Raw genomic sequence first — 14,357 nt, forward strand, 5'->3', positions numbered from 1 at the left:
TGGGGAATTACTGGAGATCAGAAGGTGGGATAAGGGAAAAAGAAGGTGTTGCCAGTCGGCAATAGTAAGAGAATTGATTGTAGCACCAGCACTTTGGCATTTTAGTACCATATATGATATTGAGCTCAGTAAGATCTTCAACACAGATAAAATTGCATGGAAAAGTAGGTCACATGGGGCAGCAATCATGCTGTATACAGCTCTTGGTTATAGGATGTAGCATATTATTCTAAAGCATCTGACCTCATAGAATGATAGAGTCAGTCTGATGATTCACTTGCTATCAGTTGAAAGACAACACCTTGTGAGTTTGGGCTGTTTTCCCACAGAGTGTGATACATGCTTAGAACCTTTGTTGAATGGATCATGCTGTTTCCCTCACAGCAAGATACAGCAGTTTAGAAGTAAAGAGTGGAAGCAAGCGATTCCTGTCACTAATGTCTCTAACAATCCACTCACAAACGTTTGCTTCCCATTTCCAGAATCTTGAGTTTTTTTGATTTAGGAGTTTTAGAGCCCAGGAGGAAAACGTTTAAGCATCACAACATTGTTTTCCATAAAATTAAGGTTGAGGCTGCTACTTGCTTATTTGAGTTCCTCATGCCATCAAGTCAAGAGTCAAATATGGGGTTACTGTACAGGCTGGGGTTTATTTATTTTTATTAAAGTGAAAATAGGATGCTGTTTCCCATAGAGGCAGGAGAAACTAAGAGACCTGGGGGATTCTCTGGGTTGTCTCTTAGTAGTATTAGTACTTCTCTGCACAGAAGTAAACATTAGTGGAAGATGACAGAAATCCAATAATAGTAGGACAAACAAGTAATCAGAAATTCAGGAATAAATAATTAGGTAAAGAACACTAATCAGCTGACATGTTTGCAGGGGCATGGGGAACATTGGATAGATCACAGACTAAGGAAGTTATAACATCAACTATGTTCTCCTGGATAGTTACAGAAATGAAGACTGTGGTGACTGCTCACATTTTCCCATTGTTTGTTATGTACATATGTTAGGTAGGATTTATATTTTCCTTTCCATTTTTTCTACTATATTGTGTAAGAGGAGGTACAAAAGTCTTTTTAGCTAATAATATGTCTAGGTGGGCTTTTAACAAAACTAGAAGTGGAATTAATATTATCTAGTCACTTATTTGACTTAATATGTGCCCTTTTCAGAGGAAATAATGTCTATCTTAGTATTTATGAAAGCCATCTGTTTCTTTTAGTTGTGAGGAAACCTGACATTGTTAAAGTTGTTTTTTGGGAGTTTAACTATGGGAAGAATGATGAGTATGAAAACCAGTCATCTGGAATGGGCTCTCCCAAATGGTGTCTATAGTCTTTCAGCTTCATGTTCAACCTTTAATATGCTTTCCTTGAAACAAGGACTGGAAGCCTTCTAAGTTATGTTCTCAACATTCGTTTTTCAGCTGGCTTTCCATCACTTTCAGCCAATGGGAAATACGGAAGTGAAGTTAGAAGAAGGAGAAAAGATGTATTTTTTTTTTCTTGCTTTTGTAGGTGCTTTACAAAATGTCAGTGGTATCACCAGTAGAAACAGTAGCAATAGCTACTATCATTTTGTGTGTCTTGGTTCCAGATAAAGTAGCTCAGATCCAACAACAGCATTTCCAATGGGACAGTGATCCTGGGCTTGGGGTGTAACGCTCCTCTGCTTCTTCAGTTCTATGGGGGGCAGAAACCACTTTTAGTTACAAATTTCAGGAAAAATTTACCTTCCCCTTTTATCTCTTCTTAAGAGATTGGCTTAAAAGCAAATCTCTGCATTAAATTCAATTTCTAAAGATACCCAGTTTTCCTTATTGCATATAAGTTAATGCAGCCTGATGGAGGAAATGTTATCAGCTTCCAGCTGTTTCCTTGTTCTGCTGCTTGGATTGCCTAAGACTATTATAGGACAAGTTCACATGCTGAGAGAGTGAAAGAGGTGTGACACAGATGTAGTTCCACTCACTTCATTTATTTGGTTTCTTTCTACTCCGTTTTGGACATTTATCCTTCATAGTCTTAGTATTACAGAGCACCATCTGTTTTGAGGAGGAGGATTCGGAGTACTCGTATTTAGTCCTATGGTGTTTCCACAATCTTTGTTTAAGTCTTTTGTATCTCTGGTTTAGGACGTGCATTTGTTACACTCTTCTTTTCTATAAGCGTTTCCACACTGTTTAGTTAGATATAGCATTACCAGGTAAAATATAGAATTCTTGGTTAACTTTGAATTTCACATAAATATGACATGGGACATATTTAGAATAAAACTATTTTGTTGGATTTTTTTCTTTTCTTTTGCTAAATCTGGCAACCCTAGTCTGATAAGTTCCATAAGAATTATTCTAAGAGCTGCCTATGCTGTAACAGAATTATATTATGCAGAGATTTCTGTTTTATAGGTTCAAATACAGGTTAAATGTGTTCAATCTTCAGCAGAGAGATCAAGGTAATTGATTTCTCAACTCCACATTCCTTCAGCCTTCAACAGTAGAGGGATGGCATCTAACACTCTAGACCAATGGTTCTTAAAGTGCGGCCCCTGACCGGCAGCGTCAGCACCACTTGCAGATACTCAAGATTAAGCCTCACAGAGATCTACCTAGTCAGAAGCTCTGGTGTTGGGGTCCAGCAATCTGTGTTTTTATAAACCCTCTAGGGCATACTAATGCAAGTTCGTGTTTGAGAACTGTAGTCAAATATGCAGTGTAGTCAAATATATAGCACCTGTAATATTACTCCTTCCTCCTCTGCTGGTGCTAGAAGTTACCGTTTCTTGACTATGTTATTTCCCACAAGAGCTGTGTCTAGTCCCAGAATATTTTTTAATTGAGCTCTTTTTTTTTTTTTTTTTTTTTTTTTTTTGGAGACGCAGTCTCGCTCTGTCGCCCAGGCTGGAGTGCGGTGGTGCGATCTCGGCTCACTGCAAGCTCCGCCTCCCGGGTTCACGCCATTCTCCTGCCTCAGCCTCCCGAGTAGCTGGGACGACAGGCGCCCACCGCCATGCCCAGCTAATTTTTTGTATTTTTAGTAGGGACGGGGTTTCACCGTGTTAGCCAGGATGGTCTCGATCTCCTGACCTTGTGATCCGCCTGCCTCGGCCTCCCAAAGTGCTGGGATTACAGGCGTGAGCCACCGCGCCCGGCCTTAATTGAGCTCTTTAGGCAGGCACTGCCAATTTATTTCCCAATGCATTATTAACCCCAGGGTATACTTCCATCTTACCATCCCCAACTTTGGAATCTCACTAAAACCTACTAGAATAATGCTTTATATTCTGAAATATCCTTCCTTACAATCTACACTTTTTTCAGATGTAAGTTTTCATCAAAGATGTATCAAAATGACCAAGACTGACAATGAGTTAAATGAGCCTCATGTGTGAATGCTGATTCCTGGTACAGAGATGCACATCTGAAAGCAATGAAATTCATTAGCGAAAAGGTCACTATCATGGTAAAACTTAAGGTACTGTGTAAGGCAAGTTCAATAAATTATTTTGGTTAAGAAAGATTTAACAGTGACATGAAAATCACATTGAAACAAGTAACCGTTTATTATTTCTATGTATAAATTGTGGGTTTGGTCTATTGTCTTGGGAAGTCTTGAGATATAACATTCCTGTGCTAAATCTATTTGAGTTTATTTGGAGATTCTGATTGAGACACCTTTTGAATTCACAGAGGAAAAAAATCTTATTTTCCCATCGGTAAATAATCCTGAAATAAAGTCATTATAAATTACAGTGTGGCTTATTTACCATCAATACAAACCCCATTAATTAGATGTTGGCTCGATCAATTGCAAGGCGGCACTGGGTCAGGTCAACGTTAGAAAAAGAATAATGAAAGGTTGCTTGGCAAGAGGCTAATTCTAATGAGTAAACTTGAAGTAATTTTTTTGTTTTTTTTTTTTAACTGCAGAGGCAGGAATCATGCCTCCCTGGCCAATTCCTGAGAGTCAGGAGTACTGAGCAGACGTGAGCATTAAGAATTAGTCTCCAAATACATGGAAAACTGATCACATCCATTACTAATACAGATATTCTCATGAAAAATGAAATATTTTTATCTATATTACTGGCAGTGTTTTAATGAATGAAGAATTTTGGACTATCAAGGGTGTGATAGCATCTAAATTCTCAGATTCTACTTACAGGAATGTTAATTACTACATATTTGATGAAGGTTAATTTGATTATATTCATCAGGAGTCTTTTGAATATTCTCCTTGACCCAGTAATTCAACCTGTTGGAATCTGTCTTTTAAAATAATTAGAAATATGAGTAAAGACTTATGTACAAGGAGGTTTCCCTATTTTTAAAATAGAGAAAATTTAGAAATAGTAGCTTGAATAGCTCTATTAGTAAGCAAATGGCTAAATTATGGTGCTAATAATGTTGATTCTAATGATTTTAACCATTATATGACTGTTTATTTTATATTAAATTCTTATGATAAAATGCAAGGTGGAAAAGCAGGATAGAATATTATACTAAGTCTATCATTTATAGAACATGATGATTAGCATTTTGGTGGTTTTATTATCTTCCATTTTACTATAAATATATTTGTGCATCCGTACACAGAATTGGATTTTTATATGTACAGTCATCTCTCTGTATTCAATGGGGAATTGGTTCCAGGACCCTTGCAGATACCAAAACTCACAGGTGTTCAAATCCCACAGGTGGCCCTGTGAAACCCTCAGTATAAAAGTTGGCCCCTCATATCCACGGGTTCTCCATCACATGTCAGTACTTGGTTTGTTGGATCCATAGATGGAGAACCCAGGTGGACAAGGGGTCAAGGTGAAAGAAGGAAGACCAGTTAGGAGGCTTTTAATATGTCACGTGAAGGATAATGATGGTTACAGCTGGGGTAGTAGCAATGGATAAGTGTGGCATGGTCAGATTTTGAATATAGTTGAAAATGCATCCAGTTAGACTTTTTGATGGACAGGAGGTAAGGCACAAAAGAGAGAAAAATCAGGATTGTGCCAAGATTTTGGTTTGACAAACATTAAAAATGAAGTTGTCTTTACTGAGATAGAGTAGTCTTTGGGAGAAGCAGATTGGTGGTTGAGGAGGGATGGACCAAGAAAAGAATAATTTTGTTTTAGATATGTGGATATGTTGAATTTGAGGTACCTATTACACGTGCCCATGGAGAAACACAGTAGATGAGAACTGGATGCAAAAATATAAGTATATGGGAGAAGACTTGACTGGAATTATAAACTTGGCCATTGCAGTTCTAGAAAGTATTTAAAGGGAGGGAACTGGATGATCTAAAATGACGTGTTAAGTGTCGATGAAGAACAGGTCTGATGACTGAGCCCTAAAACATCCTAATGTTAGAAGTTAGGAAGGTAAACAGAAATTGCAAAGGAAACTGAGCACTTTCAGCCAATGTGAGATAGTTTTTTTAGAATAAAGATTCCAGGATTTTAATATACATGAGAATTATCTGAGTGTCTTGTTAAAATGCAGATTCTTACACTTTGAGTCAGAGAGAAGTTTGTGATTTTGCTTTTATAACAAGCTCAAAGCAGTTCCTCTATTGCTGGCCCTTAGACCACACATTGAGTAGCAAGGACCTAGGAGAAAGTGGCACAGTGTGTTGACTAGCGGAATATTTTTGTATCTCTGGGAAATTCCAATAATCCACTTGAAATGTATGATCATGAATTTTAAGTGATACTAGTCAGCAAGGTTGTGTGTTTTTCTAAGGCCATTTGGAAATTTGGGTCCAGATGTCGAGTAGGCAGAGACCAATATTTAATCCCAGTTGCATTTTGCTAAATATGTAAAAAGGGGGGAGAGAGGGACAAAGGAGCTGAAACACCATGCAAAGGAGTGACTATAATGATGGGCTATGAAATATGAGAACAATAGAGGAAGAAATAAAAGCACAAGGGGATGGAAATCAATAGTGAAAATTTGGTAATGTTAATGGATTGGAAGTCCCAGTGGCTGGGTGAAAGTTAGAGTTCAAAAATAAGTAGGTCTGGGATGAAAAAATGGGAGGTGTTAATAGGAGAATGGCTGCTTGAGACTATGGGTGGGTTGCAGGTATAGTAATTCCAAGGTCTAGGTTATGACCATGGGAATAGGTAACTGAGGTGAAATGATGACACAAACAACTCAGTGACAGATGCTGGAAAGATAATCTATGTGGAGATTAACATCACTGAGTCTTGAGACAAAAATCGTGGGAGAGAGACATGATTCATGTGCTAACATTTAGAGGAATTAGGGACAATAGCCCCAAGATCCACAGCAGACTGCAAACTAAAGAGACATAGTAGGTGGTAAAGAATGAGAGTAATTCATGAAGTTCTGAAGTAGTTTCAATTTTCCATTTTCAGGTCATTTGGTAGGAAATGCCCCCAAGGAGTTATGCCTGTTCATTTGAGTGGCTTTGGTCCATTAATGTGAGCATGAGATGTCACCTCTTGGAAAGTCATTTTCAAGAGCCAAGATACAATTCTCCATGTCTATTTCTCTGCACCACACTGAATGGCAAGATGCAGGTTCTATCCACCTGGTCTCAAAATGATGGTGACATGGAGTAGAGTTTTCCACTGAGCAGACATGGACAGGTTAGGTGAATGAGAAATAATATTTTTGTTATTTTAAGTCAGTAAGATACTGAATTGATTGCTAATAAATCCAAATTAAAGGCCATAATTAATATACTTAATTTGATAGTATGAACTTCAAACAAACTTGGGATTTTTAGGCAGAAGGAGAATAGTATAAAAGTGTTATGAAAAACAGAGAAGATTGTATTCCTCACTTCAGGCTTAAAGTTACCAGCTATGTGGGAGAGAAAACAGAGAAATCTATGTCTTCAGGAGATGAGAAACAAAGAATACATGGAGAATTTAGGAGATTTTGCTGAGAATATGGGTATTACAAAGAGATTGTTAACTTAGATCAGATCCAGAGATCTGAAAAGCATTTGTATAAGAGATAAGAGACATCCCGAATGTCTTGCAATAATCAAGGATATAGGGCAGGGATCAGCAAACATTTTCTCTAAAGGGTTAGGTGGTAAATATTTTTTGGTCAAGCAGCAAAATTGAACATATTATGCAAGTACCTACATAACTACTTAAAATGTAACCATTGACGTATACAAAAAAAAAATATTCTTAGCATTCAGGCCATACAAAACGGGGAAGCAAGCTGCAGTTTGCTGACCCCTGATAGAAAGCATGATGGAATTAGGTCCTTCCTTGCTTTTCAGGAATTTCAGTGCCATCAGCATATAATTACTGCTGAACATATTCCCACTATGGCTACTTCTGCTGCTGTGCCTGTAGCCTCCACTGCTACTATTACTGCCATGACAGAAAGAAACAATGCCCATACCAAGATTACCAACATTCCTTTTAACATCGTCATTCCAAGTACTGCTATCTTTCCCTAACATTTATGAGTACTTGCTCTTTTCTATGCTTTGCTAAGTACTATAGTATCACAGCTCTTTTGTGGTTCACTATAATCTTGAAGATGGAATTATTATTTCCTTTGAAGGGTTAAAGAAACTGTGACTTGGAAAAATTAAAGTCCAATGGTACCTAAGTGACATGGGCACCAATGGAAACAGCATTCTTATTTCCACATATGTCACTTCAAAAAATATATATTATGTTACTCTTTTATGCTTTTCCCACATTACTTACATTTTGATATCCCCTGTTCAGAAATACTGGTGGTGAGGAAGTCAAGCTAGCTATGCAAATGGCTCTAAATCTTATACATCCTTATGACTATTGATACACTGAAGTGTTCCACTGTCATGCCTTTTCCTGACCTATGTAATAATCTCCCCCAAACTGGTTGGCACTGGGCCTGAATGGCTGCCCTTATTTTAGTTTCATTGAATGAAGTTCATTCTTGAGGTTTTAAATATTTAAAATTAATGGACAGTTTGGGAAAAAGTGGACTGATCAAGCGAGAGGTGTTTGACCTCAATTGCATCTGTATTTAAAGTTGACCTTTTTTCTATAGGAAGATTAAAAATATTGAAGTTAGAACAGAAAGTAGTACTTCTGTTGTATCCACGTAATATATTCGAGCTCCTTGACCTGTCTAGGGGAACAGAAAGACCAAATGAATAATATGACTGAGATCTACAAAAGAGGAATCTTCAAGCAGGCAACTTAACCCTCATTTAAATAGGGAAGAAACAAAGGTTTTGCCAATAGTTACCTTCTTTAACTTTTATACTTTTCAACAAGAAGAAAATTTAGTCCTGAAAAATAATTTTTTATAAAGGCTGACATTTTGGCCCAATATTGTTGTTATTGACTTATTTTTTTTTACACAAGTTTTAAGTCCACAGCAAAATTAAGCAGAAAGTACAAAGAGGTCCAATGTGTTTTGGCTGTTTTAAAAATTAATAGACTACTTGTTACATAAAACAAGGTAGGTTTTCTTGTTTGTTTTGTCTTTTTTTTTTTTCAATAACACTCTAAAGGGTACATTTATTTTGTCTGCAAATCAAGGGTGCATACATGTTGCCTTGTTTCCTCTTCACTTCAAAAATGTAAAGTTTCATCTAGAACTTAATTGTATAAGTATTTGAGGAATAATTCATACCTTTATTATAGCAGATAAAAGTCTAGATAGGACATTTAAAAAATAATTTCTAAATTGTACCACAATTGTTTTAATTTCAAAAAACTTTCCTTTATCGTATTTTTATCTTTTATTTTGTATGTTTTAATAGTTTCAAATTTTATTTTAGATTTGAGGGAATGTATGCAGGTTTGTAACATGATTATATTTTATGATGCTGACATTGGGGGTTTGAATGATCCCATCACCCAGGTACTCAGCATAACACCCCATAGGCAGCTTTTCGGCACCTGCTTGCCTCTCCCTCCCTTCCTCTAGTAATCCCCAGGACTATAGTTCCCCTCTTGTATATTTATGAACCCAAAGTTTAACTCCACATATAGGTGAGAATATGTGGTATTTGATTATCTGTTCCTAAGTTAATTCACTCAGGATATGGCCGCCACCTGTACTCATGTTATTGTAAAAAAAAAAATACATAATTTTGATTTTTTTATGGCTGGCATTCCATGATATATATTTACCAAATTTTATTTATCCAGTCCACCATTGATAGGTATGTAGGTTGATTTCATGTCTTTGCTACCGTGAATAGTGCTGTTATTAACATGTTAGTACATGTGTCTTTTTGGTTAAAAAAAAATGTATTTCCCTTTGAGTATATACCCAGAAATGGGATTGGTAGATCAAATGGTAGTTCTGATATAAGTTCTCTGATAAATTTTCAAACTGCTTTCCACAGTGGCTGAACCTATTTACATTCCCACAAACAGTGTATAAGCATTCCCTTTTCTCTGCAGAATGGATAGCATCTGTTTTTTTTTTTTTTTTTTTGGTCTTTTTAATAATAGCTATTCTGACTGGTGTGAGGTGGTATCTCGTGGTTTTGATTTTCATTTTTTTAATAATTAGTATGGAACATTTTTTTCATATGCTTATTGGCTGCTAGTATATCCTTTTTTGAGAAGTGTCTGTTCATGTTCTTTGCTCACTTTTTAACGAGGTTATATGCTTTTTGCTTGTTGATGTGTTTAAGTTCCTCATAAATTCTGCATATTTGAACTTTGTCCAATGAATAGTTTGCAAATATTTCTTCCCATTCTGTAGGTTGCCGTTTTAGTCTGCTGATAGTTTCCTTTGCTGTGCAAAAGCTCTTTAGTTTCACTAGGTACGACGTGTCAATTTTTGTTTTAGTTGAAATTGTTTTTGAGGACTTAGTCATAAATTCTTTGCCAGGGCTGATGTCCAGAAAGGTAATTCCTGGGTTTTCTTCTAAGATGTTTATGGTTTGGGGCCTTAAATTTAAATCTTTAATACATTTCGAGTTAATTTTTGTAGATAGTAAAAGTCAGGGGTCTGCTTTCATTCTTCTGCATATGGCTAGCTAATTACCCAAGTACCATTTATTGAACAGGGAGTTCTTTTCACATTGCTTATTTTTGTTGACTTTGTTGAAGATCAGATAGTTGTAGGTATATTGCTTAGTTTCTGTGTTCTCTATTCTGTTCCATTGGACAGTATTTGTGTCTATATTTGTGCTAGTACCATGTTGTTTTGATTACTGTAACTTTAAGAATATTTTGAAGCTGGGTCTTGTGATGCTTCTTGCTCTGTTCTTTTTGCTTATAAATGCTTTGGCTAATATGGCTCCTTTTTGGTTCCATATAAATCAAAATAGTTTTTCCAATTTTTTGAAAAAATGATATTGGTAGTTTGATAGGAATAGCATTGAATCTGTAGATTTCTTTGAACAGTATGGCCATTTTAATGATATAATTCTTCCAGTCTGTAAGCATGGAATGATTTTTCATTTGTTTGTGTCATCTCTGATTACTTTCAGCAGTGTTTTATAGTTCTCCTTGTAGAGATCTTTCACCTCCTAGGTTAAATGTATTCCTTTTTTTTTTCTTTCTCTTTTTTTTTTTTTTTTTAAACAACTTATTGTAAATGGGATTGCACTCTGATTTGGCTCTCAGCTTGAACATTATTGGTGTATAGAAATGATACTGATTTTTGTACACTAATTTTGTATTGTGAAACTTTACCGAAGCTGTTTATCAGGTCTGGGAGCCTTTTGGCACTGTCTTTAAAGTTTTCTAGGCATCGTGTCATCAGTGAAGATAGATACTTTGACTTTGTATTTTTTTTAATTTGAATGCCTTTTTTTTTCTTTTGCCTGATGGCTTTGGCCAGTACTTCCAATACCATGTTGAGTAGGCATGGTTGGAGTGTGCATTACTGTGTTTCTCCTGTTCTTAAGAGGAACACTTCCAGCTTTAGCCCATTCAGACTGATGGTTGTGGGTTTGTCATCGATAGCTCTTAATATTTTGAGGTATGTTCTGTTAATGCCTAGTTTCTTAGGTGGGGGAGGGTTATTATGAAGCGATGATGGATTTTATCAAAAGCCTCTGCATCTATTGAAATGATCATATAGTTTCTGTTTTTAGTTTTGTTTATGTGATGAATTACATTTATTGATATACCTATATTGTAACAACCTTGCATCCCAGGGATAAAGCCCACCCAATCATGGTAAATGAATTTTTTGATGTGATTGCTGGATTTGATTTACTGGTATTTTGTTGAGAACATTTGTGTCTGTGCTCATCAAGGATATTGGCCTGTAGTTTTCTTTTTTGATGTTTCTTTACCAGGTTCAGATATCAAGGTGATGTTGGTTTCCAAGAATGAGTTAAGGATCAGTCTCTTTTCACAATTTTTTAGAGTAGTTTCATTATTATTGGTACCAGCACTTCTCTGTACATTTGAATTTGGTTGTGTAACCAAATTTGGCTGTGAAATCATCTGGTCTATCTCTCTCTCTCTCTCTTTTTTTTTTTTTTTTTTTTGATTGTTATGTTTTTAATTATTGATTCAAATCCAGAGCTTAATATTGGTTTGTTCAAGTTTTCAGTTTCTTCCTAATTCATTATTCGGAGGTTGTGTGTTTCCAAGAATTTATCCATTTTCTCCAGATTTTCTCATTTGTGTGCATAGAGGTGTTTACAATAGTTTCTGAGGATCTTTTGTATTTCTATACAATCAGTTGTAATCTCCTTTGCCGTTTCTGGTTGTGCTTTTTTGGATCTCCTCTCTTTTTTTCTTTGTTAATTTAACTAGCGTTTGAACTGATTTTGTTTATTCTTTCAAAAAGCCAACATTTGGTTTACATTTGGTTTCCTTGATTTTTTCTATGAATTTTTGATTCACAATTTTATTCAGTTATGCTCTAATTTTAGCCACTTTTTTTCTTGCTGGATTTGGGGTTAGTTTGTTCTTGTTTTCTCTAGTTCCTCTAGGTATAATGTTAGATTAATTCTAGATCTTTCTAACTGCTTAATGTAGGCATTTAGCTCTATAAACTCTCCTTTTAACACTGCTTTGGATTCATTCTAGAGATTTTGATATGTTGTGTCTCTGTCTTTAATCATTTCAAGGAGTTTTTAAATTTTATTATACCATAATTTTCTTTACTCAAAAGGCATTAAGAGCAAGTTGTTTAATTTCCATATAATCGTTTAGTTTGGAGAGATCATCTTAGCATTGCTTTCTATGTTTATTCACTGTGGTCCAAGAGTATGGTTGGTATGATTTCAATTTTTTTGAATTTATTGAGACTTGATTTATAGTTGAGCATGTGGTCAATCTCATGATATGTTCTGTGTTCAGATGAGAAGAATGCATAATCTGAGGTTGATGGGTGGAGTGGTCTGTAGATGTCCATTAGATGAAATTGATCAAGTGTTAAGTTTAAGTCCAAAACTTCTATTAGTGTTCTGCCTTGATTATCTAACACTGTGAATGGGGCATTGAAGCCCTTCACTATTATTGTATGGCTGTCTAGATTTTTTTGCAGGTCTAGAAGCACTTCTTCCTTGTTGCCCTGTTTATGTCTTGTTGAATTGAGCCATTTATCATTATGTAATTGCCTTCTTTGTCTTTTTTACTGTTGTTGGATTAGAGTCTATTTTATCTTATATAAGAGTAGCAACCCCTGCTGTTTTTTGTTTTCTGTTTGCAAGATAGATCTTTCTCCAACCTTTTACTTTGAGTTTATGGGTGCTGTTACATATGAGATAGGTCTCTTGAATACATCAGACAAATGGTCTTATTTTTTTTATCCAACTTGCAACTCTGTCTTTAAAGTGGGGTGTCTTTAAAGTGGGGTGTCTTTAAAGTGGGGTGTCTTTAAAGTGGGGTGTCTTTAAAGTGGGGTGTCTTTAAAGTGGGGTGTTTAGACAATTTACATTCTAGGTTAATATTGATATGTGAAGTTTTGATCCTATTGTGAAGTCATTTGCTGGTTGCTTTGTAGTTTCTATTGTTTAGTTGTTTTATAGGACTCTGGACTATGTATTTCAATGCAGTGTTGTGTGTGTGTGTGTGTGTGTGTGTGTGTGTGTGTGTGTGTGTGTGTGTGAGCAAGTATTGTTCTTTCATTTCCGTGCTTAGAATGCCCTTGAGAATATCTTATAAGGCCGGTCTAGTGGTAATAAATTCCCTTAGTGATTGATTGTCTGGAAAATATTTTATTTCTCTTTTACTTATGAACCTTAGTTTGACAGGACATAAGATTCTTGGTTGGAATTTCTTTTATTATTATTATTATTATTATTATTATTATGCTTTAAGTTCTGGGGTGCATGTGCAGAACATGCAGGTTGTTACATAGGTATACACGTGCCATGGTGGTTTGCTCCACTCATCAACCCATCATCTACATTATGTATTTCTCCTAATGCTATCCCTCCCCAGTCCCCCACCCCCTGACAGACCCCAGTCAGCGATGTTCCCCTACCTGTGTCCATGTGTTCTCATTGTTCAACTCTCACTTATGAGTGAGAACATGCGGTGTTTGGTTTTCTGTTGTTGTGTTAGTTTGCTGAGAATGATGGTTTCCAGCTTCATCCATGTCCCTGCAAAGGACATGGACTCATGTCCTATTTTTTTTATGGCTGCATAGTATTCCATGGTGTATATGTGCCACACTTTCTTTATCCAGTCTATCATTGATGGACATTTGGGTTGGTTCTAAGTCTTTGCTATTGTAAACAGTGCCACAATAAATATACGTGTGCATGTGTCTTTATAGTAGAATGATTTATAATCCTTTGGGGATATACCCAGTAACAGAATTGCTGGATCAAATGGTATTTCTAGCTCCAGATCCTTGAGGGATAGCCACATTTTCTTCCACAATGGTTGAACTAATTTACACTCCTACCAACAGGGTAAAAGCAATCCTATTTCTCCGCATCCTCTCCAACATCTGTTGCTTCCTGACTTTTTAATGATTGCCACTCTAACTGGTGTGAGATGGTATCTCATTGTGGTTTTGATTTGCATTTCTCTGATGACCAGTGATGATGAGTTTTTTTTCATATGATTGTTGGCCACATAAATGTCTTCTTTTGAGAAGTGTCTGTTCATATCCTTCACCCACGTTTTGATGGGGTTGTTTGTTTCTTTCTTGTAAATTTGTTTAGGTTTTTTTAGATTCTGGATACCAGCTCTTTGACAGATGGATAGATTGCAAAAATTTTCTCCCATTCTGTAGGTTGCCTGTTCACTCTGATGATGTTTTTTTGTTTTGTTTTGTTTTGTTTTTTTGCTGTGAAGAAGCTCTTTAGTTTATTTAGATCCCATTCGTCGATTTTGGCTTTTGCTGCCATTGCTTTTGGTGTTTTAGTCATGAAGTCCTTGCCCATGCCTATGTTCTGAATGGTATTGCCTAGGTTTTCTCCTAGGGTTTT

Source organism: Macaca mulatta, chromosome 12, assembly GCF_049350105.2.
Source record: "Macaca mulatta isolate MMU2019108-1 chromosome 12, T2T-MMU8v2.0, whole genome shotgun sequence".
In the NCBI taxonomy this organism is placed as follows: Eukaryota; Metazoa; Chordata; class Mammalia; order Primates; family Cercopithecidae; genus Macaca; species Macaca mulatta.